Source organism: Rhincodon typus, chromosome 21 (assembly GCF_021869965.1).
Source record: "Rhincodon typus isolate 14 chromosome 21, sRhiTyp1.1, whole genome shotgun sequence".
In the NCBI taxonomy this organism is placed as follows: Eukaryota; Metazoa; Chordata; class Chondrichthyes; order Orectolobiformes; family Rhincodontidae; genus Rhincodon; species Rhincodon typus.
The window spans coordinates 11,808,141-11,835,683 of record NC_063352.1 but is presented as its reverse complement, the minus strand read 5'-3'; positions in this window follow the sequence as shown (position 1 = coordinate 11,835,683).

Here is a 27,543-nt window from a genome sequence, read left to right as displayed (position 1 = left end):
CACCTTGGTCTCACCTGTTGGGAAGGTATAAGGATACTTAAAAAAAAAAGTCGTACACTCTTTACTCTAGACTGGTTTCGATTTTCATGGAAAAAAAAAATCATGCCTAAATGTTTTGTGATGATGAAAATGAACCTCTCTCATTAACAACACCAGTCACTTTGTAACCAATACACTCTCATACGGAGGACAGATCATCTCTCAGCCTCTCAGGACCGGTTCAGACAACAATACAAGTTCATCAGCTTCCTTCCACGTTCACTTCATTCAAAAATTTCTCTCCCTTCTTTTGCTCCAGCCAGGCTGATAGAAACAATGAGCTCGAGTTACCTGCTTCAGTCTACACCATTGCATTCATTGGCAATGGGCATTAAGCAATTGGATCATTCAGATTCCATAAAGTAAAACGAATCTAACAACTTTCCTTTCAAAACTTCTTTGAATGTTTCCATTAGTGAGGAGATGGTGGCAAAGCAGTCGTGAACCTAGACTAATAATCCAGAGACTCAGGCGAATGCCCAGGAGACAAGTTCAAATCCCACACCTGCAGCTGAAGAAGAGGTAAATTCAAATTGATAAATTTGGTAGCCTCAGTCATGACAAAGGGCTGGCATTGGCCAAATGGTCTATGCTATATTGTTTTAGGAAGTACATGCTCACTCATCGCTGCTCCTCCAATACGGAGTCATAACAAAAAGCTGCTGTGTGGCACCAGTAACAACAATCAGCAATTGTTGTAACATCCACCTGGTTCACCCATATCCTTTCCTCTCCTGGTCTACTTGCGATTCCACCTTTAACAAGGAAAGGATGCTGAGTCGGACTGTCTTAAACATCCGACTGAGTGGTCATGTCCAAGTCTCTGGATGATTATCAGAGGCTGCCCCTAACATCTCATATTGGGATCCTTGGATTTATCAGAGGCCTGCTGACAACTAAGACAAGCTTCCTGGCTCTATGCCTGCACTAAAACGCGAAGGCAAGCATTGTGAGCTTGATAGTTGTGTCTGAAGGACCATAGAGATGTACAGCATGGAAACAGAACCTTCAGTCCAACTCATCCATGCTGACCAGATATCCTATATAAATCTAGTGCCATCTGCCAGCACTTGGTCCATATCCCTCTAAACCCTTCCTATTCATAAACCCATCCAGATGCCTTTTAAGTGTTGTAATTGTACCAGCCTCCACCACTTCCTCTGGCAGCTCATTCCATACACGCACCACTCTCTGCGTGAAACATTACCCCTCAGGTCACTTATAAATCTTTCCCCTCTCACCTTAAACCTATGCCCTCTAGTTTTGGAGTCCCCTATCCTGGGAAAAGACCTTGTCTATTCACCCTATCCATGCCCCTCATGATTTTTATAAACCTCTATAACGTCACCCTTCAGCCTCCAAAGCCCCAGGGAAAAATAGTCCCAGCCTACTTAGCCTCTCCCTATAGCTCAAACTTTCCCATCCCGGCAACATCCTTGTAAATCTTTTCTGAACCCTTTCAAGTTTCACAGCATCCTTCCTATAGCAGGGAGACTAGAACCAAAGTACAAAAAGGCAAAGGATGCTGTGAGCATCCAGATAGGCTCAAGGTGACAGAATATGAAGTAGCAAGCGAGCAGCCCTGAGATGCATGCCCATCCTGATGTGAGTTGTCCCCGAGTGCAGCAACAGTGGTAATTCCTGGGATGTCCGGAGATGCAACTTTCAAGTGCAGAAACATCCTGTAAGTCGATTGGAGAGGTGCCACAAGGACTTGGAGATCCTGGCTAGTGATGATGCCAATGATGTGGGATACAAGAGGTCATTGCCCATGGATTGTGCCTGGAGATGCTGGTGCTGGGTGTCCAGGATGGTGGCCCTTGGGCCAGAATCACTAGGAACCCGTTCAGACTTTCATGTTGAAAATTCTCGGTGCCTGGTTTCTTTGTGAACGTTGGTAGCGTAACAGGCTTCACATCAATGAGGTGGGATGCACAGTTAAATGAGGCTGAGAACACACCGTAATCCACATTAATAAATTAACTTTTTTCTGAAGAAGGATCTAGGCCCGAACGTCAGCCTTCCTGCTGTGTTCATCCAGCTCTACACCTTGTTATCTCTAATCCACATTAATAGGTATCTCGTCGAAGCCAGATTTTTATTGAATTCAAATTCCACCATCTGCTATGGTAGGATTTGAACTTGGGCCCCAGAACATGACCTGGGTCTCTAGATTAACATTCCAGCAATAATACCAGTAGACCATTGCCGCGGCTCAAATTTGGATGCTGTATTCTGGCGCATATCAAAGTAGCATTAGATATTAAACTAAACACAGTCAACGCACCTTGAGAGCATGAAAAATGCTGGTTATATCATTTCATTGAGAAAAAGAATATCCAGATCAAGCTTAAAGCTTTACTAGGCTATAGTGCAAGATGAGGAGAATGGGATTAATTGAATAGCTGTACCAAAGAGCTGGCACATAGAAGAGTCAGGCCATTGTTCTATGAAAAGAATGCTCATCTCCATCCCTTCAAAACCAATTGGTTAAAAGACAAAGAATGGTGTAGTGCCATGTGTACAGGCCGCAGTATCAATTATCTATTGGCTGCGGTAGCTCACGCCCAATAGAGTGGAATTACTCTAATTGGCCTTAGTGCTCCTTGCTAAAGAGAGTGTTAATTAAGATTCCAACTGCTTCCTGGTTTATTATTTAATATTGCCTGCTGTGGAGAGTGTACCTAAGGGAGATGGTTGTGACTGAACTCTGTTACAAAACCTTGCAGAGTCAAATAGCTCATTAGACTTGTGTAGAATGCAGGGTGTTGAAAGATGGGGAGCTGAAAGGTCGGCTGAAAAAACAAATTGTTCTTTTCCTATATTATTTCAAAGGATATAGGCATCAATGGCTAAGCCAGCAGGTATTGCCCATCCCTAATTGTCCTTGAACTGAGTTGCCTGCTAGGCCATTTCAGTTAGGGGTCAGCTACATTACTGTGGGTCTGCAGTTACACGCAGGCCAGGCCAGATAAGGAAGCTAGATCTCCTTCCCAAACAGACAAACAGTCTTGTGAATGAATCACTTGGGCTTTTACAACAACTTGAAGAGTTGTCATGGCCACCATTACTCAGTCTTGCTTTATATTCCAGATTCAATAATTGAAATTAATTTATGTTCTGTAAGCTGCCAGGGTTGAGTTTGAACCCATGGTCCCAAAGCATTGGTATGAATTTTTCAGGCCATTGGCATTAACACTACACACTATCTTTCTCAAAGCAGAAGATCAAAATGTGAGTTAACCAAGAAGGTCTTATTAAAGAGGCTCATTTAATGTGCCAGTGTGTGCATGATGGGCCAAATGGCCTCCTTCTGTGATCAAATGGAGAAGAGCAAGGTATTGGTGTAGTTAAAATCAGATCATCATTCAAAGCCGAGATCATGGAGGTGATGATTAGGCCAGATGCAAGCAAAACTATTTAATGCTACCAAGCCATTTCCAAACTTTGTGGAATCAAGTGGTGAATGGATTTTGGTGACTCAAGGTAAGTTCTTGTCAATGTTACTAAATGTGATCCAAACTTGGAAAAGAGAGTTAACTCCAGAGGCGACGTGAGAGTGATTACCCTTGGTATCACGGCCACGTCTGACTGAGCGTTTCATCAAGGAGCCCAGCCAAATGTGAAGCAAACGGGAATCAGGGAGAGAATTCTTCACCAGTTAGAGTCATACCTAGAACAACAGAAGTAGGTTGTGATTGTTGCTTAAAAAAAAAACACTCAAAGAACTGTGGATGCTGGAAATCAGAAACAAAATCATAAATTGCTGGAAAACCTCAGTTTACTCCTTGCTTCCCCCCACCTCCTCCATCTCTTCTCTAGCATAAATACCAACCTTTTCCTAGCTACTATCAGTTCTAAAGAAGGGCACTGGACCCAAAACATTAACTCTGCTTTCTCTCCACAGATGCTGCCTGACCTGCTGAGTCTTTTCCAGCAATTTATGATTTTGTGATTGTTGCAGGTTGATCATCTCAGTCCCACAACATCGTTGAAGCAGTTGCTCAGTATCCAAGGTCCAATCATTTTCAGTTGCTTCAATGACCTTTCTTACACAAGGTCAGAAGAGGAATATTCCCTGATGACTGCACTGTGTTCAGTACCATTCTGTTCACTGCTCCGTTCCCCTTCTCAAGAGCCATTAGGGATAGACAATAAATGCTGTCGTTACCAGTGATGCTCACAATCTGAGAATGAAGGAAGATTTTCACTCAGTTGGACACAAACTGTTGAGACCCACACGTTTGAAGCTATTAAATGATGTAGTTAAATAGACAGGACTGAGCACTATTTCAAATCTGCTAACCCCATTTACTCACCACCCTTAGCATCACCGCGTGAATTCGCCTGCAGCAGTGTTTGATGTGGTTTTAAAACACTTTCCAACGCCAGACCGTCAACATTTTTTAAAAAAGGATTGATTAGCATGAAAAACCATACTTTGTTCAGCCCAGATAACTTTTAATATAGAATAGATAAACAGAATGCGGAAAAGGCCAAATGACAGATCAAGACACCTACTCCCGATGGGCCATTTATAACCCGTCCTGCTGTGGACTGGAACAACCCAGGTAAACCACGGAGGATGTAAAGCTGAATGAAATTCTCCATCCCCCTCAAAAGGGTTGCCAAGAAAACTCCAAGGTATTAGTCCAGTCTTACAATGCTCTGAGAAGCACAGGCCACATGTTTCACGAATGCATTTAGCCATTCTTAGTTTTACACTGAATATTACTCTTATGACAATACAGTTGAAAAGGAGCATAAACAGAACTTGACTCCCTTTTCTGGGAATTTGTACCATAGATCTGCCACTCATTGAGGGAAATATAACATTCCACAATCTGTAATCTTGAATGTTCCTCAACAACAGGAAAGATGTTGTTAAACTTGAAAGCGTTCAGAAAAGATTTACAAGGATGTTGCCAGGCTTGGAGGGTTTAAGCTATGGGAGAAGAGGCTGAATAGACAGGAGCTATTTTCCCTGGAGTGTCAGAGACTGAGGGGTGACCTTATAGAGGTTTATAAAATCATGAGGGGCATGGAAAGGATGAATTGCCAAAGTCTTTTTCCAAAACTAAAGGCCATAGGTTTAAGGTGAGAGGAGATTGTCCAGAACTGGAATGCATCTTGATTGTTTGATTTTGTATCATCCTCAATTCAGCTTCTGTGGCCTTGTCAATTTTTAAATAAACCAATTTTATTCTGGATAGTAGATCTGATGCAATTGTAAGCGTTACGAGTCTAATGAAGACAGTTGTCTTCAATTAATAAAAACAAGTAGTTTGAGAGGACCATGTATTGCCAAAAGTGTTTGATTATTAACAATACATAACCAGCTTGCCCTAAAAATCAGAAACTTCATTCCGTTTCAGTTTCTGACATTTCAACAAATATTTCCTCCGGTTATAGAGGCAAGGCTCAAAATGAAGACAGCTGTCTTGTAGAAGATCCCCTGCAGCGCTGGTTGTTTCCAAAAGCAGCTGCTCTAACGGTGAGAGAAACCAACAAATCAAACAAGAAAAGTGCGAAACCATGAAAGGATTTTTCATTTCCTGAAGTGACAGAAAATTGCTCACTGATAGACAATGTCCAATAAAGGAGATCAAAAAATTCACACAGAAAATAATCCGTTTGTTTACAAAAAAATTTTTCCAAAAGTAAAATAGTGCGCAAGATGACGTTATATAAAATTTCTTTTGAACACTGTTTTGGGCTCAACTGGAGTATTGCATCCAGCTCTGTGCGTCGTACTTTAGTGAGGAAGTGACGTCTGTTGGGAGACCGCAGAGAGGTACAAAAGAATGGTCCTGGGATTGATAAAATGTCATTTATATAGATAGATTGAAGATGTTGGATCTGTTCTCTCTGGTATGAGGAACGCTGAGAGCAGATTTGAAAGAAGTATATAAAATTATGCACGAACTGGACAGGGTAGATAGGGAAGGACTGTTGGTGGATTAATAATAAATGAGAGGACACAGGTTTAAGTCAAAGGTTCAATGAGACTTAAGGGGAAATGTTTTCACATGCAAATGGTTAAGGTCTGAGGTGTACTGCCTAAGAGGATGTGGGAGGCAGGTGCAGTGGAGATATTCAAGGAGGAATTGGTTTGTTATCTGGAGAGGAAGAATGTGCAGGATTATGGAGAGAAGGCAAGGGAGTGGCATTCAGTAAATTATAGAGTCATATGGCACAGAAACAGGCCCTTTGGTCCAACTCGTCCATGCTGACCAGGTTTCTCAAACTGAACTAGTCCCATTTGCCTGCCTTTGGCCAATATACCTCTAAACCTTTCCTAACCAGGTACCTGTCCAAATGTCTTTTAAAATGTTAAAATTGTACCAGTTTCTACCACTTCCTCCTGTTCCCTCAGAGAGGCAGCACAGCAGCCAAGTGAATAACCTCCCTCTGAGTTGTGTAACCAGTCTGAGACTTTTGATAAATTGACTGTAGCTTCCTGCACACTCTCACAAAATGGTTATGACCTAGCGAGGAGCAGAAATACATTCCCAGGTGATGTCATGAAACAGATAGAATCAGATTTCCCTCCTGTTGGACTTTCAGCTACACTGAAGACCAGGGAATTAAGAATTAGGTCCTGCACAGAACAGGCAGCTAATCCTAAACTGCTCAACACAAATTGCTACAGTCTTCCAAAGATCAGAGTGTAGCTCATACCCCAGGAATATTGTACTCAGGAAGTGCTTTAGTGATTAAGCAGCAAAAACGGATTGCATTGTTGTTAGAATCAATAGTTGATCAATTGACACGTTAAATCAATTTTAAGCCATAGTTTTTCTTTTATTCTATCCCCCCAAAAGGCGCTCTTCCACTTTCCGAGCACAGATCAGCACTGCCTCAAAAGTAGCTCTCTGACTGCAAAGATCGAAAGTTGTGGGTTCAAGTCCCACTCCAGAACTTGAGAACAAAATCGTGAAATTTGAGTGCAGCGCCAAGGAAGTCCTGCACTGCGTTATGTGCTATTTTGCAGATGAGATATTAAACTAAGGCACCTGCTGCCCATGTTTTTGGACACAAACAGTCCCAGCTCTTCAATTCTGAAGAACTGACAAGTTCTTTCTAGTGTTCTGGACAAGATGTATCTCTTGATTAACATCACTGGCCCTTAACACATTGCTGTTAATGGAAGCTAGCTACGCCCAAATTAACTTTATGGTCACCTAGAATCAGAGTTGTACAGCACAGAAGCAGATCCTTCGGTCCAACTCGTCCATGCCAACCAGATATCCTAAATTAAATTAATCTAGTCCCATTTGCCAGCATTCGGCCCATATCCCACTAAACCCTTATTTATATACGTATCCATGCTGTTTGTTAATTTTTCCTAGAACAACAGATACTTGAAACCAAACAGCAGAGGCAGTTAGCTGTGCAGGTTTACTGCTCCGTTTGATTCAGTTCCCATGTAGTCACTGCCTTTGTCTCCTTTCCTATATTTTAAAAGTGCCTTTGTTTTGTTCTTTTCTACCCCCCCCTCCAAAAGTTCCAAAACAATGCACTAGATTATAAGGCAGTAATTACTACTCCTAGAATTTGAGGAAAGCAACTCCAACACTGAAAATACCTCAAAAAAAAAAGGGAGCGGGTCTTAGAGCCACAATTTTTCCCATCCTCCATCTTGAATTACCCAGAATCCTTGCACTCATGTGTAGTTTACAAGTCACCACTTATGATGCCATCTAACAAAAAGGTACCTAGGTACACATTCACGAGTGCAACTTCTCAGGAAAAAGAATTAGAAAATTAAGAAATACAGATTATTTGGTGTATTTCACATGATAGTAACCAGAAAACACTGAATTACATGAAAAACACTCTGGCATATCCCGAGGAAAGGCTCTATATAAATAGAAGTTCTTTCTATTTAAACAATGTTTGCCCAGCCAGCATAGTTTTAGGTGTGAAAGCTGTAATTCAGTTTTACAAGGCATTGCTAAAAAAAAACAGGAGAGTCTGTTTATTTAAATACTTATACTCTCCGTAAGTAATAATTATGTGTCCTTGCCGATTCAACACTATGCTACTTACTGAAGAATTTAAAATATCCTGCCTTAGGATAAAAATTTTCAAGTTGATTTTCATGCGGTCAACTCTGAATGCACAAGTTGGTAATGTAGCTGTCCACATTTAATTTTATAAACAAAATATACAGTGAGGTGGCAGAAGAGAAAGGTCAAAAACATTATTAATTTTGTGAAGTTAAATATGGCCATGCACTGCTGGAAGAACAAGTTTACCCATTCTCAAGAACAGGCTATAATTTCATACTGTATGCCAAGGGAATAGTTGACAATTAATCAATGGGTACATTACTTAGCTTTAAAAAGAATCACTAAATTTCAATCAGAAGCTAAGGCATTGGAGTTGCGCAACTTCACTTACTGTGAGGAGGTAATAATCCCAATGAAAAATCCATCATCATTAAACTGGTCGATGGATTTGAAAAGTAGCCAACTACTTACTAACTATACTGCAAGGCCATATTTGGTCCATTCTGGAATGGGTAATGCTTGCCAGTTTTAAAGTACAAACAGTAAATGTGGTAGAGACAGGTTCAATCAAGAAATTCAAGAGGCTATGGGATGATTATTTAGATAGAAATAGCATGCAAGAGTACGGGGAAAAAAGGCAGGAGATTACCTCGTGCCAATGATACTCATTTGAAGAACTAGCATAGGTTGTATGCGTCGAATGGCCTTTTTTTACAAGCATGACACCTGGACTTCAGGGATTATGAAGAGAGATTATACAAATTAGGTCTGTTCTCTCTAGGATTTAGAATTTAGAAGGCTAAGGGGTGACGTCACAGGCATACAGCTCAGAAACAGGCCCTTCGGTCCATGGCAACAGTTTCCTAAACTAAACTAGTCCCATTTACCTGTGTTTGGCCTATATCCCCTTAAACCTTTCCTATTCATGTAGCTATCCAAGTGATTTTTTAAATGTTGTAATTGTACCTGCATCCAAGTCTTCAAAGGTACATACAGGAAATGACAAGATTTATAACGATAAACTATTTCCAATGGTTGGGGATTCATAATCTGAGAATGAGGGCCAAACCGTTCAGGAGAGATGTTAGGAAGCACTTCTACATACACAGGGTGGAAGATGTTTGGAACTGTGTTCCACAAATGTCAGTTAACGCTAGATCAGTTGTCAATTTTAAAATCCAAGTTTGCTTCACAAAATTTTATCTAAGGGATATGGCCCAAAGACGGGTAAATGCAATTTAACCACAGACCAGACATGACCTCATTGCATGGCAGAGCAGGCTTGAGGGACTGTTCCTATGTTCTGTGATTTGATTTGTGGTCATTACATGTTGAACGTTTGAATTCATACACAATTGCTGTGACATTGCCAGAATACTAAAAGGAAACATGGCAAGTGGGAAAATGGAATATGCCAAACTTGAATTACAGCCATAGAACACAGAACTGTACAGCACAGGAACGGGCACTTTGGCCCATGATGTTGTGCCGAACATGATGCCAAATTAAATTAATCCCTTCTGCCTACCCTTGGTCCATATCCCTCCATTCCTCGCATATTCACGTGCTTATCTAAAAGTCTCTTAAACACCCCCTATTGTATCTGCCTCCACCACCACCCCTGGCATCGGGTTCCAGACTCCTACCACTCCGTGTAAAAAACATGCCCCTCACATCTCCTTTGAGCTTTCCCCCTCTCACCTCAAAATGCATGCCTTCTAGTTTTAGACATTTCAACTCCGGGAAGAAAGATTCTGACCGTCAACCCTATCTATGCATCTCAATTTTATGGATTTCTACCAAGTTTCCCCTCAGCTTCCACTGCTCCAGAGAAAACAACTGGAGTTTTTCTCGTCTCTCTAATCCAGACAGAATCCTGGTAAACCACTGATACACATCGGCTCAAATCTCAACTGTATTACTTGGGGTTCTAGGATTTTAAATTGTGTTTGGAGAATAATATTTAACCTAATTTCTTTGAAAACCAGTGACCTAGTTGGATCATTTAAAGCAAGCAAAAAGGCAGTATTTATAAAGTTGGCTCTTCCGGTAGGATGGGCATGAGCAAATTGCAGAGGCAAATCAATTTGGTGAATTTCTGCAGCACCAAATTGTGGCTTCAATGTGTCCTGTTTATAGGGTTCACTGAGGCAACTATCTAAGGCTATATCCTGCTATAGGAAGGATGTTGTGGAACTTGAAAGGGTTCAGAAAAGATTTACAAAGATGTTGACAGGGTTGGAGGTTTGAGCTATAGGGAGAGGCTAAATAGGCTGGGGCTATTTTCCCTGGAGCATTGGAGGCTGAGGGATGACCTTATAGAGGTTTATAAAATCAGGAGGGGCATGGATAGGATAAATAGACAAGGTTTTTTTCCCCAGGGTGGGGGGAGTCAAAAACTAGAAGGCATAGGTTTAAGGTGAGAGGGGAAAGAATTAAAAGGGACCTAAGGGGCAACTATTTCCATGCAGAGGGTGTATGGAATGAGCTGCCAGAGGAAGTGGTGGAGGCTGTTACAATTACAACATTTAAAAGACGTCTAGATGGGCACATGACTGGGAAGGATTTAGAGGATGTGGGCCAAATGCTGACAAATGGGACTAGATCTATTTGGGATATCTGGTCAGCATGGACGAGTTGGACCGAAGGGTCTGTTTCTGTGCTGTACATCTGTGACTCTGTGACACCTCCCAAATCCACAGCTTCCAATCACTTATCCACAACGGTGACACTGCTGCCTGTTCCTTGTGAAACTCACCAGCACTGTTTCTTTTCAGGAAAAGTTACAACAGGGAGTTGGTGGGAGCAAAACTTCACATGAGGACTGCATGAACATTTACAAACACACAGAAAAGCAACAAGAGGAGGCCATAGCCCTTCAAGCCTGCTCCTCTATTCATGAAGATAGCGGCTGAGCTGATTTGAATCTCAGCTCTACATTTCCTGCATACTCCTGATAATCTTTCATCCCCTCGGTAATGAAGAATCTAACTACTTCTGCCTTAAAAAGTATTTAAACAACTCTGTATGAACTGCCTTTTGAGGAAGGAAATTCCGAAGACTCACAACCCTCAGAAAATAAATGTTTCCCTTATTTTTAACCTATGACTTCTCATTCTCAAATGGTCCCAAAAGAGGAAACATCCTTCCCACATCCATCAGGTCAAGTCTCCTCAGGATCTTGTGTGTTTCAACTAAGTCACCTCTGACTGTTATAAACTCTGGAGAATATAGGATCAGTCCATCCAGCCTTTTCTCATGAGGTAATTTGTCTGTACACAATACATACATATTCAAAACGAGTCAATAAGAAAACAGTTGTACAGCAAGGGAGATAGCATGGTAGCTCAGTGGTTAGCACTGCTGCCTCACAATGACAGGGACCCAGATTCGATTCCATTCCACCCTCAGGCAACTATCTGTGCGGACTCTGCACATTCTCCCCATGTCTGTGTGGGTTTCCTTCCACAGTCCAAAGATGTGCAGGCTAGGTGGATCGATCATGGTAAATTTCCCATAACGTCCAGGGATGTGGATTAGCCATGAAATGCAGGTTTACAGGGAAAGGGTAGGGGGGGGGGGTCCGGGTGTGATGCCTTTTGTAGAGTCAGTGTGGACTTGGTGGGCTAAATGGCCTGCTTCCATATTGTAGGGATTCTATAATACTAAATTCAGAAAAAATGGTAACATAGCTCTCACATTACTGATAAGTAATCCAGAAGCCCAGGGGTTCATGACGACATGGGTTCAAATACCACCTCAGCAGGTCACTGGGACTTGGGCCAGAAGCGGCACTGGGGCCCATGATTCCTGTCCCCTTACACATGTTCCAGCAAACTGCTCACGTCAAGGACAATTTGAGATGGGCAACAAGGGGACATGGTGGTCCAGTAAACTATTAGGCCCAGCTAATATTTGGGGAACCTACGTTCGAATCCTGTCATGGCAGATGGTGGAATTTGAATTCACTAAGACTCAGGCATTAAGAGTCTAATGATGACTGTGAAACCATTCTCGGAAAAACCCATCTGGTTCATTAATGCCCTCACAACAACACTTCTAACAAATGGAACCAAAATGTTAACTCTGCTTTCTCTGCACAGATGTTGGCAGACCTGCTGAGTTTTTCCAGTAATTTGTTTCTTTTCCTGATTTCCAGCTTCTACAGCTCTTTGGTTTTTTAAAAACCAATCATCCATATCTGATTTGGGCTTTATGTGAATCCAGATCTACATCAGTGTGGTTGACTGCCCCCTGAGGCAATTAGGGATGGCCTTCCAGAGTGAAGAGTTGCTTCTGACCAAGTGTTGTAGACTAGCAGTAGCCAAACTTCAGGAATAAATACCAAAAGCATCATCGGCTATGGATCAAGTGCAGGTAAATCGGATTAGTGTTGTTTGGTGGTTGGTCAGCATAGACATGATGGGCCGAAGGACCTGTTTCTGTGTCATATGATTCTACGATTCTATCCTGGAGGGCACAGTAAATCTTGGGGAAACTGCCACAGAGGCACAAGGGGAAAAGTTATTTTCTAAGGCCCTCATTGGACAAAAGGACTGGAAACTGTTGGAATCCCATCAGGCTGATGAGGAGGATATAAATAGGAAAGGTTTGGAGGGATACGGGCCAGGAGCAGGCAAATGGGAATAGTTTAGTTTGGGATTATGTTTGACATGGACTAGTTGGACCAAAGGATCTGTTTCCGTGTTGTATGACTCTACGAACAAGAAGAATATTGAACCTGTATCAGGGCACCTCAGACTGGAACATGGCATAGAGAGAGAAGCTTATTCCTATTGCATTTCACCAAATAGGTGATGCTCATATCCAATGCATAAAACAAATGCTGGGCCTTGCCATTGACACCCATATCCCTTGAAAAGGTTAACAGCAAACACAAATCTGTTTATTTTTTATTTGTACCAACATATTGCATAAGAAACAATTTACTCCCACTTTATATTTTCCCCTCAACTTTGTCTGGATGTTAAAATGAGATGCATGAAAGCAATTTGAATACAGGTAAGAAATCCACTTTTAACTCCAACACACTTGTGTTCCACGTTGCCTTGGATTCCACTATAAGAACTAAAGTTAAAAATTCACCACGAGCTCTAGACGCAAACTGGAGCCATCCAGTGAAATGGATTCCTCGCAAGACATCCAAATCAACATCATCAGTGTTTGTGTTGTTACCCCAGGCTGTTCCCAGGCCAGCTGCCAATTTTATTTCTTTCCTGCTACTGAGGTATTTAGTGTGTTTTAGCTGTAGTCTATCCTCTAGCAAATGGAGGTAATCAGGGTCCCACAGAGGACCCCTGTAAATACAAACATTTGCTAAATAAATAATTGAAAATGGAAAAGAATGCCCCTAATGAGTAAACACCATGAATACTTACTCTTCATTTAATGAGAGCTCAAAAGCTTGTCCAGAAACTACACACGCCCTTTCTCCCCCACTCACCGGGAGGGCAGGAATGCCAAGTTATCCTGGAAGGCGATAGTCAATATAACATCCCCAATGCAGCTTTATTAATTACCCCTGCAATCGCTCATAACAGGCAGAGAGAGATGTGTGTTTTAAATGTTTAGCATCTTTTTGATGGGAGCTAAGTATGAGGAATCTCACTGCAAGCATGAGCTCTGATAAGGATTTCATGCCTTGTTTACATTATGGTCTTTCAATTGGGAAGCTTTAGATGAAGCACACCTGCAATGAACATGCCTTACAAGCTCAAAATGTGCCAGAGCTGCAGCGTCATAAATATTGATGGGAGGAAACTATTCACCTCCTTGAGTCTGTTCGGCCATTTCATGGGATCACACTTTATCTGTCTCTTAACTCCAATGACTGCCTTGGTTTTGGAACCCAAATACATTTCCTTTGCAGTAAACACAGGGTCTGCCTTCTTTCTCAAATGGATGCAGAAAATCGCAAGGTATTATTTTGTAGAAGAGTGGTAGAGTTATCGCCAATGTCCCGTCCAATATTCTTTGCTCAACCAACATCTCAGAAACAGATAATCTGACCATTATCCTATTGGTCTTTGTGGGAGTTTTCTGGCTGCTACATTCCCTATGTTGCAACAGTGAGTACACTTTGAAAAAGTGACTTGTTGACTGGTACATATGGTGGTCACAAAAGGTGATACATAAATGCAATTCATTTCTTTTCTGGCATTAGAGATAATCTATTTCCATTAGTTGCTCAGTCCAGGACAAAGCCAGACGCGTCAGGAGTACATGGAGGAAACTCTTCTTCACACGGAGGCTAGTAGGAAGTTCACAGAATTGTTATGGTGTAGAAGGAAGCCATTCAGCCCATTGGGCCTGTACTAGCTGTTCAATGAGCATTATGACTAAGTGCCATTCGCCTGCCTTTTCCCACCAGAAATCTCAGGAATGGGACCTGATAGGCTTCAAACCTGACTGCCTCGTCTGCCCATTGTATGAGAAATTGTGCCAGGGCTGACAAAGTCCCCTTTGTAATCTTAAAAGTCCAGTTATAAATGACTCAGTTGTCCCAAGACAGATGGGGCATGTGATATCACCTCTGTGTAAAATTGCAATAGGGTTGTTGCCAGGTAGGTAGGCTCTAGGAATGGCACCAGGGCATCATACAAAATTTTACACCCTGCCAACTCACCTCTGGAGTGGCACAAAATTCAGCCCTCTGGTCACATTACTAGAACTGCCAGTTTGAGCAGTTTCCCTTCTTTATTGTTAGGATTTGTAAGTGTACATTGCAAAGTGTTTCAGCTTGAACATTACGCAACTTGCAATAAAGTCCAACTGGGGGTCTCCATGCAACATTTTCCACTCAAGTGCTTCAATGTGACTGCCATAATAGTCATATTTACAACATACATTCCGTGCTGGATACACAGTCCAATTTCAAATTGGAAGTTGGTGAAATGCAATAGAAATAAGCTTCTCTTTCTATGCCATGTTCCAGTCTGAGGTGCCCTGATACAGGTTCAATATTCTTCATGTTCGTAGAGTCATACAACACGGAAACAGATCCTTTGGTCCAACTAGTCCATGTCGAACATAATCCCAAACTAAACTAGTCCTATCTGCCTGCCCTTGGCCCATATCCGTCCAAACCTTTCCTATTTACATCCTTATCATCAACCCAATGGGTTTCCAACAGTTTCCAGTCCCTCATTGGACAATGGCCAAAAGGCCTTAGAAAGTTAACTTTTCCCCTTGTGCCTCTGTGGCAGTTTCCCCAAGATTTATTGTGCCCTTCAGTGTAGAAACATATGACACAGAAACAGGTCCTTCGGCCCATCATGTCTATGCTGACCAACCACCAAACTACACTAATCCGATTTACCTGCATTTGGTCCATAGCCGATGATGCTTTTGGTATGTATTCCTAAAGCTTGGCTACTGCTAGTCCACAACACTTGGTCAGAAACAACCCTTCACTCTGGAAGGCCAGCAGGTTTCAGGCAAACACAGTGTCTTTCACCAAGTTGATAGTCCTCTACCCCCAGCTGATTCCCTTCCCAGTGCGCATCCCCAAGAACAGCCTGTCCTACATCACCGAGTCTCTTGGGTTGAACCTCGATCAAAAACGTTGGCATCTCCCTTCCGAACTTCTTGGAAGGATATATTCCATAGGAAGGTTACCAGTAGCCCATTTCCCATGACAGCCCCCTCAAGCGCAACTTGCAGACTGGGTTAAATTCTGTACATAGGAAAGGTCTTTCTGATCACCAGCCTATATACTTCATAGTGCTTGCTTGGATATTCTGGGCAATGACACACTGGGCCAATCTGCTCCTATGATGCTGCTTGGCCTGCTGTGTTCATCCAGCCCTGCACCTTGTTGTCTCTGAGTATGGGGCTCTGTCTGTTCTCATCTTGTCCACTAGATGGAGAACTAGAATGAGCAAACTGTTCAAAGCAGTGTGCGAAAGCTGTAGTTCATCCTATCTGGCACATTACTGTCTACAGCACAGGTTTGAAAGGTTGGTAAAACTTAACAGACCAGAAGCTCCAAAATGGCCCTTAATTTTCAGTTTCAAGAGAGCTCAATGGTGAGTATCTAATTGTGAATGGTGGTGGACAATTAGACAACCGGAGGAGGAGACTTCACAAATATCCCCATCCTTAACAACGGAAGAGCCCAGTACATTAGTTCAATAGATAAGGCTGTAATCTTCATAGCAATCTTCAGCCAGAAGTGCTGAGTGGATGATCCATCTCGGCCTCCTCCAAATGGTCCCCAGCATTACAGATACCAGTCTCCAGCCAATTCGATTCACTACACAAAATATCAAGAAACAGTTGGAGACACCAAAGGCTATGGGCCCTTACAACATTCTGGCAATAGTACCGAAGACCTGTGCTCCAGAACTTGCCGCTCCGCTAGCCAAGCTGTTCCAATACAGTTACAATACTGGCATCTACCTGACAATTTGGAAAATTGTCCAGGTATGTCCTGTACACAAAAAGCAGGACAAATCCAACCCAGCCAATTATTATCCTGTCAGACTATTTGCGATCATCAGTAAAAGTGATGGAAGGTGTCATCAACAGTGGCATCAAGAAGCCTTAGCAAAACTAGAATCAATGGGTATCGGGGGCAAACTCTCCTGTGGTTAGACACATACCTGGCACATAGGAAGATGGTCATGGTTGTTGGAGGTCAGTCACCTCAGCTCCAGGACATCTCTGAAGGAGCTCCTTAGGGTAGAATCCTAGGCCCAACCATTTTTAGCTGCTTCAATGTCCTTCCCTCCATCATAAGATCAGAAGTGGAGATGTTCACCGATGATTGCACAATGTTCGGCATCATTTGTGACCCCTCAGATACTGAAGCAGTCCGTGTCCAAATGCAACATGATCTAGACAATATCCAGGCTTGGGCTGACAAGTGGTAGGTACCATTCATGCCACACAAATGCCAGGCTATGACCATCACCAACAAGAGACAATCTAAACACCGTCCCTTGACATTCAACGGTGTTACCATGACTGAACACCCTCACACCAACTAACAATATCCTGGGGGCCATCATTGACCAGAAACTGAATCGGACTTGCCATGTAAACACAGTGGATACAAGAGCAGGTCAAAGGCTAGGAATACTGCAGTGAGCAACTCACCTAACTTCTCAAAACCTGTTCACCATCTATAAAGGCACAAGTCAGGATGGTGCAGCTCTAACAACACTCGAAGTTTGACACCACCCAAAACAAAGCAGCCTGCTTAATTAGTGCCACATCATCCATAAGCATCCACTCCATCCAACGCTGATGTTCAGTGGCAGCACTGAGTTCTATCTACAAGATGCACTGCAGAAATTCAAAGGTCCTCTGACAGCACCTTCCAAACCTATGACCACTTCCATCTAGAAGGACAAGGGCAGTGGATATTTGGGAACACTGCCACCTGCAAGTTCCCTTCCAAGCCACTCACCATCCTGACTTGGAAATATATTGCCGTTCCTTCACTGTAGCTGGGTCAAAATCCTGGAATTCCCTCCCTAAGGGCATTGTGGGTCAATCCACAGCAGGTGGACTGCAGCGGTTCAAGAAGGCAGCTCACCACCACTTTCTCAGGGGCAACTAGGGACGGGCAATAAATGCTGGCCTATACAGTGATGGCCACATCCCACAAATGCATTAAAAAAAAATTAATTTGAACATTGCAATCTGAGTTGAGCCACAAATGAACTTTTTTTAAACAGGTTGTGAGCAAATACACAACAACTAAAAGACAATATGACTAGCCAGAAATCCTCTGTGATTTTCATTAGATCTGTTTTTCCTTTATTCATTCACAGGATGAGGAGTGTTGCTGGCTTGGCAGCATTTATTGTCCATCCCAAATTGTCCAGAGGGCAGTTAAGAATCAGCCACATTGCTATGGGTCTGGAGTCACACGTAGGCTAGACCAGGAAAGGGTGGCAATTCCCTTCCCTTTCAGACATTAGCGAACCAGATGGGTTTTCCCCCCAACGATTGGCAACGGATCCACAGTCATTATTAGATTCCTAATTCCAGATATTTATTGAATTCAAATTCCACCATCTGCCATGGTGGGATTCGAACCCAGGCCCCCAGAACATTATCTGGGTCTCTGGATTAACAGTCCAGCGATAATACCACTAGGCCATCACCTCCCCCACAAAGAGGATTTCTGGCTAGTCACTGAGGACTCCTGGGAATGGGAGGAGGGATGGATACATTCTTTGTATGGCAACTTGAAAAACATTAAATCATGGGGATTTTGATGACTATGATGTCAATTTGGAAAAGTGCAGAGGATCAACAAAAGACAGCTCATTCCAGGGAACTGCTGCAGCTTTGTGGTTGTTTCAGTCCAAAAGAAACAGAGCATAGGAGCAACTTTCTGGACCGAATATCTTTCCCGAAATCTTCATGCATGTACAATCAACACTCCTAAATCAATGAAGATTATTGCACATTCTTAAAATGGAGAAACAATGAGCTTTTCCATTCTATGAGAAACTTTTGACCTCAAATGATTTACTTACTGAAGTATCGCTTTCAATCTGTTAGAAGTCAGGGAGTGTAATCATTCCTTTGATAAAAAGCACTACAGCACTTTGTCGTTCGATGGAAATTAAATTGTTTCAGACAACAAGAAACAATGCAGTTTTATCTATAATTTTTGTTGCAGTTTTTACAGAAAGAAATGATTCAGACACCATCAATTCTCCCTAAGCAAACCTGAAATTTCTAGGAAATTACCCTAATTTTTACACAACAGCTGAAAAATCTGAAGACTCAGACATGGAGTGTAGAAAACATACTGATGGTTAAACTAGATTTTTCAAATTTGTTTTTGTGTTGATTGGCACAATCAATTTACAGCCTGTAATACTGCAAAATAAATGATAATCAAATAATTTTATAAAGAAAAATCCTGCACTTACACAGACCACAGATGCTGCCAGACTTTTCCCTGGAGCATCAGAGACTGAGAGGTAACCTTATGGAGGTTTATAAAATCATAAGGGGCACAGATAGGGCGAATAGACAAAACTCTGGTGCGGCCGCACTTGGAGTGTTGCGTACAGTTCTGGTCGCCGCATTATAGGAAGGATGTGGAAGCATTGAAAAGGGTGCAGAGGAGATTTACCAGGATGTTGCCTGGTATGGAGGGAAGGTCTTATGAGGAAAGGCTGAGGGACTGAAGGCTGTTTTCGTTAGAGAGAAGAAGGTTAAGAGGTGACTTAATAGAGACATACAAGATGATCAGAGGATTAGATAGGGTGGACAGTGAGAGCCTTTTTCCTCGGATGGTGATGGCTAGCACAAGGGGACATAGCTTTAAATTGAGGGGTGATAGATATAGGACAGATGTCAGAGGTAGGTTCTTTACTCAGAGAGTAGTAAGGGCGTGGAATGCCCTGCCTGCAACAGAAGTAGACAGGCAAGTTTAAGGGCATTTAAATGGTCATTGGATAAACATATGGATGATAATGGAATAGTGTAGGTTAGATGGGTTTCAGATTGGTTTCACAGGTCGGCGCAACATCGAGGGCCGAAGGGCCTGTACTGTGCTATAATGTTCTATGTTCTATGTTCTAGACAAGGTCTTTATCCCACGGTAGGGAAGTCCAAAACTAGTGGGCATAGGTTTAAAGTGAGAGGGGAAGTAGTTAAGAGGGACCTGAGGGGTAACTTTTTCACACTGAGGGTAGTGCGTGTATGGATCAAGCTGCCAGAGGAAGTGGGGGAGGCTGGTACAATTACAACTGGATATATGAATGGGAAGGGTTTAGAGGGATATGGGCCAAATGATGGCCAATGGGTCTGGATCAGATTAGAATATCTATTAGGCACAGAAGAGTTGGACTGAAGGGTCTGTTTCCATGCTGCATGACTCTATGACTGCCGAGTTTCTCCAGAAATTCTGGTTTGGGTTTCAGATTTCCAGCACCTGCAGTTCCTTGCTTCATTTTAGGCATCCTAAAGCGCTTCACAGCCAGTGGAACACTTTTTGAAATGTGATCTGAATTATAACATAGGAAACACAATCGTCAAGGTGCTCAAAACCTCCACCAACAGCAACTTGAACTGACAGATATAGCTTCAAAAAAAAAAAAAAGGGATCACCCAATGAAGACAGATATAAGGATCATCGGTCGGTGGAATTCACTTACCCAGAGAGCAGCTGAGGCGAAGTTGTTGAATAATTTTCAAACTGACTTAGATAGATTTCTGATTGACAAGGAATGAAGGAGAACAGGGGAGGATAGGAAAGCAGCGATGATACCAGACTTGGATCAGCCATGATCTTATCAAAAGGCAGAGCTGATGGACCTGCTCTCGCTTCTAATCCATACGTTCATTGAACAATTTAGGGGGAGGCAATGGCCTAGTGCTATAATATCTGGACTGTTAATCCAGAGGCCCAGAAAGTGTTCTGGGGATCCAGGTTCAAATCCTGCCAAGGAAGATGGTGGAATTTGAATTCAATAAAAATCTGGAATTAAGAGTCTAATGATGACCATGAGTTGATTGTTGGGAAAATCCCATCTGGTTCACTAACGTCCTTTAGGGAAGGAAACTGCCATTCTTACCTGGTCTGCCCTACATGTGACTCCAGACCCACAGCAAAAGTGGTTGACTTTGAACTGCCCTCTGGGCAATTAGGGATACTGGTCTAAGCAGTGACAACCACATCCCCTGAATGAATAATAATAAAAAAAAAATTAGCTAAAAATCTATTTGTGGGTAGACCACTTGGAATAACTGCTGTCCTTCTTCAGAACAATACCATGGAATCTTTTACACCCAAACAGGCTGCAATTCAACCTTACATTTGACAGACAGCACAGCATTCCTTCAGTACTGCACAGGGCAGTCAGCAATAAACTTTCTGCTCAATCTCAGGAGCGGGACTTGAATCTAGAACCTAGTGTATCAGCATGAGCATGTTAGGGAGCGAGTGAGTGCGCAATCAACACATTAATTGGTTAAATATGCTCTATCTAGGGCGAGGGAGGAGCTATTCCAACTACATGAGCTCCAGTTTGGGATCAATCAGCGTTTGTTCTCTGCTGTGGTCTACAAGTTAATAGCTTTTGTCGAATTATCCTTATTGACGGCAAGTGTATCTTCTACTGAAACTGATCTTAAACACATTCGCTTCCAGAGTGTCAAAAATTGAGCCCACGTGTCTCTGCTCACTATCTTGGGACATGAAACCTGTTTGCATTGTAATTCCACCACTCTTCATAATCCATTAGATGACTAGCCAAGTCTTGTGTGCGCTTTCTCTCTGGAAAAAAAATGTAATGGAATGTGTCTAGGGAAAATCAGTATTTTGCACTGAATATACTTTTCACTCTTCCACTCCACTAGTAAATGTTTATCTACATATTATCATCCCTACCAGTTGCAGCAATATAACTTGGAGTTCATCCGTTAACAGTATCTCCTTCTTGAGTTTTCTGCCTGAAGAAGGGTCCAACTCAGACCACTGCGATCTCCACCACAGGTAGGGTAAAGAGTTGACCCCCAAAACCACCCTAACCAGAGCAGATGGTTCTCATCTGGTTCACACCAGCCATCCAGTGGACTGAGCAGTGGGCTGTTACCCAGTGAGCTCGAGTTGCTATAATAGTTGTAGATCGTGACAGTGGAGGCTCCAATTTTCTTTCCATCCCATGGCTGACCATGAGACTCTCCTACTCTTCCTCCCTGCCATTGGTAAACTTTGGAAGGACTGACAAACTGCTGGTCGCGTTATGAACACACCTTCCTCACCCATCTTGTCCTGGAATGGGACTTGAACACAAGAGCTTCTGGCTCAGAGGCAGCATATGGCCCAATGGTGGCTCAGTGGTAAGCACTGCAGCCTCACAGCACCAGGGACCCAGGTTCAATTCCAGCCTCAGGTGCCTGTCAGTGTGGAGTCTGCAGTTTTCCCTGTGTCTGTGTGGGTTTCCTCCAGGCACCCTGGTTTCATAGAATCCCTACAGTACGGAAGGAGGCCATTTGGCTCAATGTGTTTGCACCAACTTTCCAAAGAGCATCCCAATCAGACCAATTCCCATAACCCCACATTTACCATGGCTGTTCCACCTAGTCTACACATCCCTGGGGACTCCTGTGGCCAATCTACCTAACCTGCACATCTTTGGACTATGGGAGGTTTTGTAGTGCAGGCTGGGTGAATTAGCTATAGGGGTGGGTGAAATGTTCTTCAGCAGGTCATTGAAGACTCAAATGGGCCAAATGGCTTCTTTCCATGATGTAGGAATTCTATGACATTGCTACGCACTGCACCACAAGCAGTTGCTTTGTGTAAAATTGACTTGCATTTGTGAGGCACCTCAAGTAACCTGAGAATACTCAACAAGTATTTTACAGTCAATAAAGTGCGAGTGTTGCATTGCAAAACAAAAACGCAGCAGTCAATTGTAAGCTTCTACAAACAGCAATAGCTTGGGCAAGTTCCTTTTGAGTTGTGTGGCCACAAAGACACTCAGTGGTTCCAAGCACACCAACTGGTGTGGTCGATGGAACAACTCATTCGCTTCCAGTTTTGCAAGTTGCTGCCACGCAAGGATCTCAGAAGTCTGCACACCAAAAAATATAAATTAGAGGCAGTATTGGTCCTGACGATTATCATCGACCAGAAACTGAACTGGACTAGCCATGTAAATAGAGTGGTTACAAGAGCAGGTCAGAGGCTAGGAGCAAGTAACTCACCTCCTGGTTCCCCAAAGCTTGACAACCATCTACAAGGCACAAGTCAGGAAAGTGATGGAATACTCCCCACTTGCCTGGATGGGTACAGCTCCAACAATACAAGAAGCTTGACATCATCCAGGACAAAGCAACCCACTTGACTGGCTCTGCATCCACAAACATTCACTCCCTCCGACATTGATGTTCAGTAGCTGCAGTGTGTATCATCTACAGGAAGCACTGCAAAGATTCACTAAGTGTCCTTAAACAGTACCTTCCAAACCAATGACCACTTCATCTAGAAGGCCAAGGGCAGCAGATACATGGGTACACCACCACTTGGAGGTTCCTCTCTATCACCATCCTGACATGAAAATATATTGCCATTCCTTCATTGTCACGATGTCAGAATTCTGGAATTCCCTCCCTAATGGGAATTGTAAGTCTAACAGCACCAAATGGACTGCAACGGTTCAAAAAGGCAGCTCACCAGCATCTTCTCAAGGGCAACTAGGAATGGGCAATAAATGCTGCCCGAGCAAATGACACACACCTCATGAATGAATTGAAAAAAAACATAAATAGAAAGTTAATCTGTTTTGAAATGATTTTGATAAATATTGCTCAGGTGGCAATCTCCCCTACTAGTTTTCAAAAAAAAAAAGTACCATGGAGCTTGTTACATCCAGCTGGTGATTAGACCAGGCTTTGGTTTGAAATCTCCTTCCAAAAAAAAAGAGAAGCCAATATTCTACTGCACAATGAGTGAAAACTAAGAGAAAGTACTTAGAAAACAAAGGGTTTAAGAACTGTTAGCACAATGGCTTTGACAATTCTTTTACCCCTCATTCTTACAATGTGGAATTTCTTGCAACAAGTGATGCCATTTCATCCACTGACTTTCTACCTTCCCCTTCTGAAGGCACTGGGATACAAGTTAAAGGCGTGAGCAAGCTCTTAAAGTCATCCAATCAGGCTGTTGGGAGCATTCGAGCAGAGTATGATTGGATTATTAACGGTCTTGAGGATTGTGGGGACAGTGCAGGGAAATGATGTCCTGACCTACCAAATAGCACAGGAGGCCCAGGGTCCAAATGCCTACTCTTGCCTCCCATAATGCAATATATTGATGTTGAGCTAGAATACAGTATCCAGCAGGAGGCACTAAAGAGCATTCAGGAAGGAAACAGATGTTGACAGCAGTCAAACTGTTATCCACACTGAATTCATTGCCGCAGAAAGCTATGGGGTCCAAGTCATTGCATGCCTTTAAGACAGAGATGGCTAGGTTTTTGATTGGTAAGGGGGTCAAGGTTTACAGGGAGAAGGTAGGAGAATGGGGTTGAAAAACATATCAGCCATGATCGAATGGTGGAGCAGACTTGATGGACCAAATGGCCTAATTCTGCTCCTATATCTTATGGTTTCATGGAGTTTAGTTGATTCACTGTGGACTGGGCTCAGACCTGGAGTTTTGAATTCTATGTATTGTATATTTACTCAGTCAGTGGATGAGCCCAGTGCCCTCCAATAGTTTTCAATTAGCCTTTTGACATCAGAACTAGTTACACCCATGGACTGTTTCAGTCTTTCAGTGCAGTTTTACAGAAGTATACAGGACACATTCTTCTTTCTATATTGATTCAAAAGACAAGGCATTTATGGCAAGATCCATTCTTAGAGCTTTGAGTGTAGCTACTCAGTAAGGAAATTAGAAATGTTAGCTTGTCAGAGTGTATAAAACACAAAATATGTTTCAGAAAATGTTAAAACAGGATTATTCAGATCTAATCTCGAAGTACAAATGGAAAATAAGCGTAAATCAATTTCAGAAAGTACACCAGGAAAAGTCGTGCTCAATAGGGAGAGCAGTGTTTGAAACAACTGACCTCAAAGCACTGTGGTTATTGGCGATACAATCAGAGATTACAGCATGAGAGTCACAGTCATTAAGGTCCTTCAGCCCATCGAGTATGTGCCAGCCTATCTGTACTAATCCCACTTTCCAGCACTTGGTCCATAGTCTTGAATGTTATGACATTTCAAGTGCTCATCCACATAACTTTTTAAGAAAAGGTTGCGAGGTTTCCCACCTTTACAACCGTGTCAGGCAGTGCCATCCAGATTCACCCTCCAGCTGAAACCTTGTTTCCTCAAATCCCTTCCAAAACCTCCTGTCCTTCACCTTAACATGATGCTCTCTGGTCTTTGACCCTTCAACTAAAGGGAACAGCTGTTACTTATCTACACTGTCCACGCCCCTCATCATCTTAATCTGGCTGCACGACGAGTGTGCATCCGTAAAGAATGGAAGACTTGCATTCATCTAGCGCCTTTTATTACCACAAACGATGCAGTACACTTTTGAATTGTAGCCATTGCAAGACCATCTCTCATACTTAACTTCCAACCGGGTCAGAAGTCGAAAGCACGCCTCACTGGAGATGGGCAGAGCAAAGGGACATTTTCATTTCCCCGGTATTCACTGACCCTACCCTACACTGTATCTTTCTAAATTGTTGCATGCGAGGGAGTGGGGATAAACAGCTTTGAAACTATCAGACACCCACCCCTGATGGGAGCAGGCTTTACTCTGCCTGAATGCAGGATACATTCCTCGATTTCTGACTGGGACATCAATGGTCCTGGATAATGCGATACGACCGGGAAACAAACGTTTTCGCTGCGCTTATTTCAGATTTGGTGTGTCAAGAGTTAATCAGAACACGATGAACTGTCCAAAAGATAATGCAGATGGATCTCAAACATCTGAAGCTGCTTTAACTATCCACATAAATTATTACATACCTGCGTTAGATACAAGATGCAAATAAGCAGCAGAAAATTCACATGAGACACAACCCCATGTCAGCAGCTGAATTTATTAAGTAGGATACATCAGTCAAATAGACTGTATCAGTTTTCTCTCATATTTAAGTTAGTGCAAAACTTTTGCCTTCCAGAGAGCGTACAGACGAACGAGCTTAATTCAACAGGTCTCTCTCTCTCTCACACACACACACACTTTCTAAAACGACAACCAAGTCGAATCCACCTGTGGGAGATACTGAAATTACAGCATTGCACACTGCCAGGAATGATCTGCCACACATTACTGTTTGAAGATTTCACGACAATAAACAACTTGAAGGGAAGCGATAACATCATCCTTTACTTTGTTCGCAAGTCTGTGGTCAAAGCTATAGTATCGCCCAGTTCCTTTGAACGTTTGCAATTTTCACTGAACTTTTTCCCAGATCAAAGCTGGGCAGAGAACAGTGTTCCACAGTCCTAAAGCTTAATGTGAGCTCATGTAACATGTGACAGTATTTTGTGAGCCTCACAAAATATTTTTTAAAAAGCCAGACCACAGGGCTTTAGATTTAAAAAGCATCGGAGAACCAAATTCAAACAAGCAGAGTTGTATATCATTACGTTCAGCCAGACCTTGTGAATGTGGGAGTCAAGCAAGTTTGAGAGCGAGAGTGGGAAGGGAATGCAGGAACCAAGCTGCATGCTATGTAGGGAGTGTTTAGGATAGCATCAAATTACACCTCTCTACCTGCTCACTCCTTATCCACATCTCCGCGCTAGAAAACATTCCTGCACTCCAGGCTAAGATAAACGTGACACTAATTGGTTTCACAGAGACCAGAAAGATTAGAAAATGCAACGAAAGTTAAATGAGCAATTTCCTTTCATTTTAGGTCCTTTGCTACAGCATTTCACACAGGGGAGAAATGCCAGTCATCAAACGAAAAGCTTCATTTACTGAAAATACTTGTTTTTTTTCCCCCCTTTTATGACTTAGTTAATCACAAGCCGCAAAAGAATGAGTTCCAAACACTGTTTTCAGCTAACCACAAGCACAATGGCCCACATTGTGATACAGACCTTCAAAATCAGACAGAATTCCCTCTAAGTGGTCATTCACAGAGAGCTCCGACATCCTGCACGTTATCCCCAGCAGAAGAGTTGTCAAGAAGGGTCCAGGGAAACTGGGCGAAAATAAAAAAAAAACAAGAGGAACTCTTAAAGTCTGCAAACAGCTGAGCAGGTCGCTTGTGCCTTTGTAGATCTGAAGGTTCTCCCTCTCACTGGAAGCACAGCACAAGTGCCTGTGTACCTCCTAAGACTCCACATATGCCAAATGCTCTCAGCTGCATGCAAGGCACAACTCCCAGATGGAAAAAAAACACGAAGCAAATGGTCTGTCCCTCCCCACACATTCGGGTGAAAGCCCAGCCCCATGAGCAGATTGGCTGGATCATATTCGCGCTTCAGCTACCTCCAGTTGTCAAGGTTAGCTCAGATGACAGGGAGGGGGAAGGGCTGGGCGGGGGGGAGAGATCTCCAACTTTAAACACATGACCCACATGAAACTTCAAATGTTCGAAGAAACACGGATTAGAAGCAAGCCGTTACATAAACACACATTCTCCTCCACCCACAGTCATTGCGAGATTACTACACAAACAACTACAGAAACAAGATTTCAAGAAAAAAAAACAAATACTCCAAGTAAAATTATAATGGACTGAAAAACGTATGAAATACATTGAAAATCACACAATGAACAAGCTGCTGGGTGCGTACTTTCTTGTTGGGGAGCAGAGGGGAGAGTGGAGACTAGCATAAAATATGTGATACTAAAGCTGGACGTCCACATTCCAACATCAATAAACATGAGATAACAAGATGTGGAGCTGGATGAACACAGCAGGCCAGGCAGCATCAGAGGACCAGGAAAGCTGACGTTTCGGGTCTGGACCCTTCTTCTGATGCTGCCTGGCCTGCTGTGTTC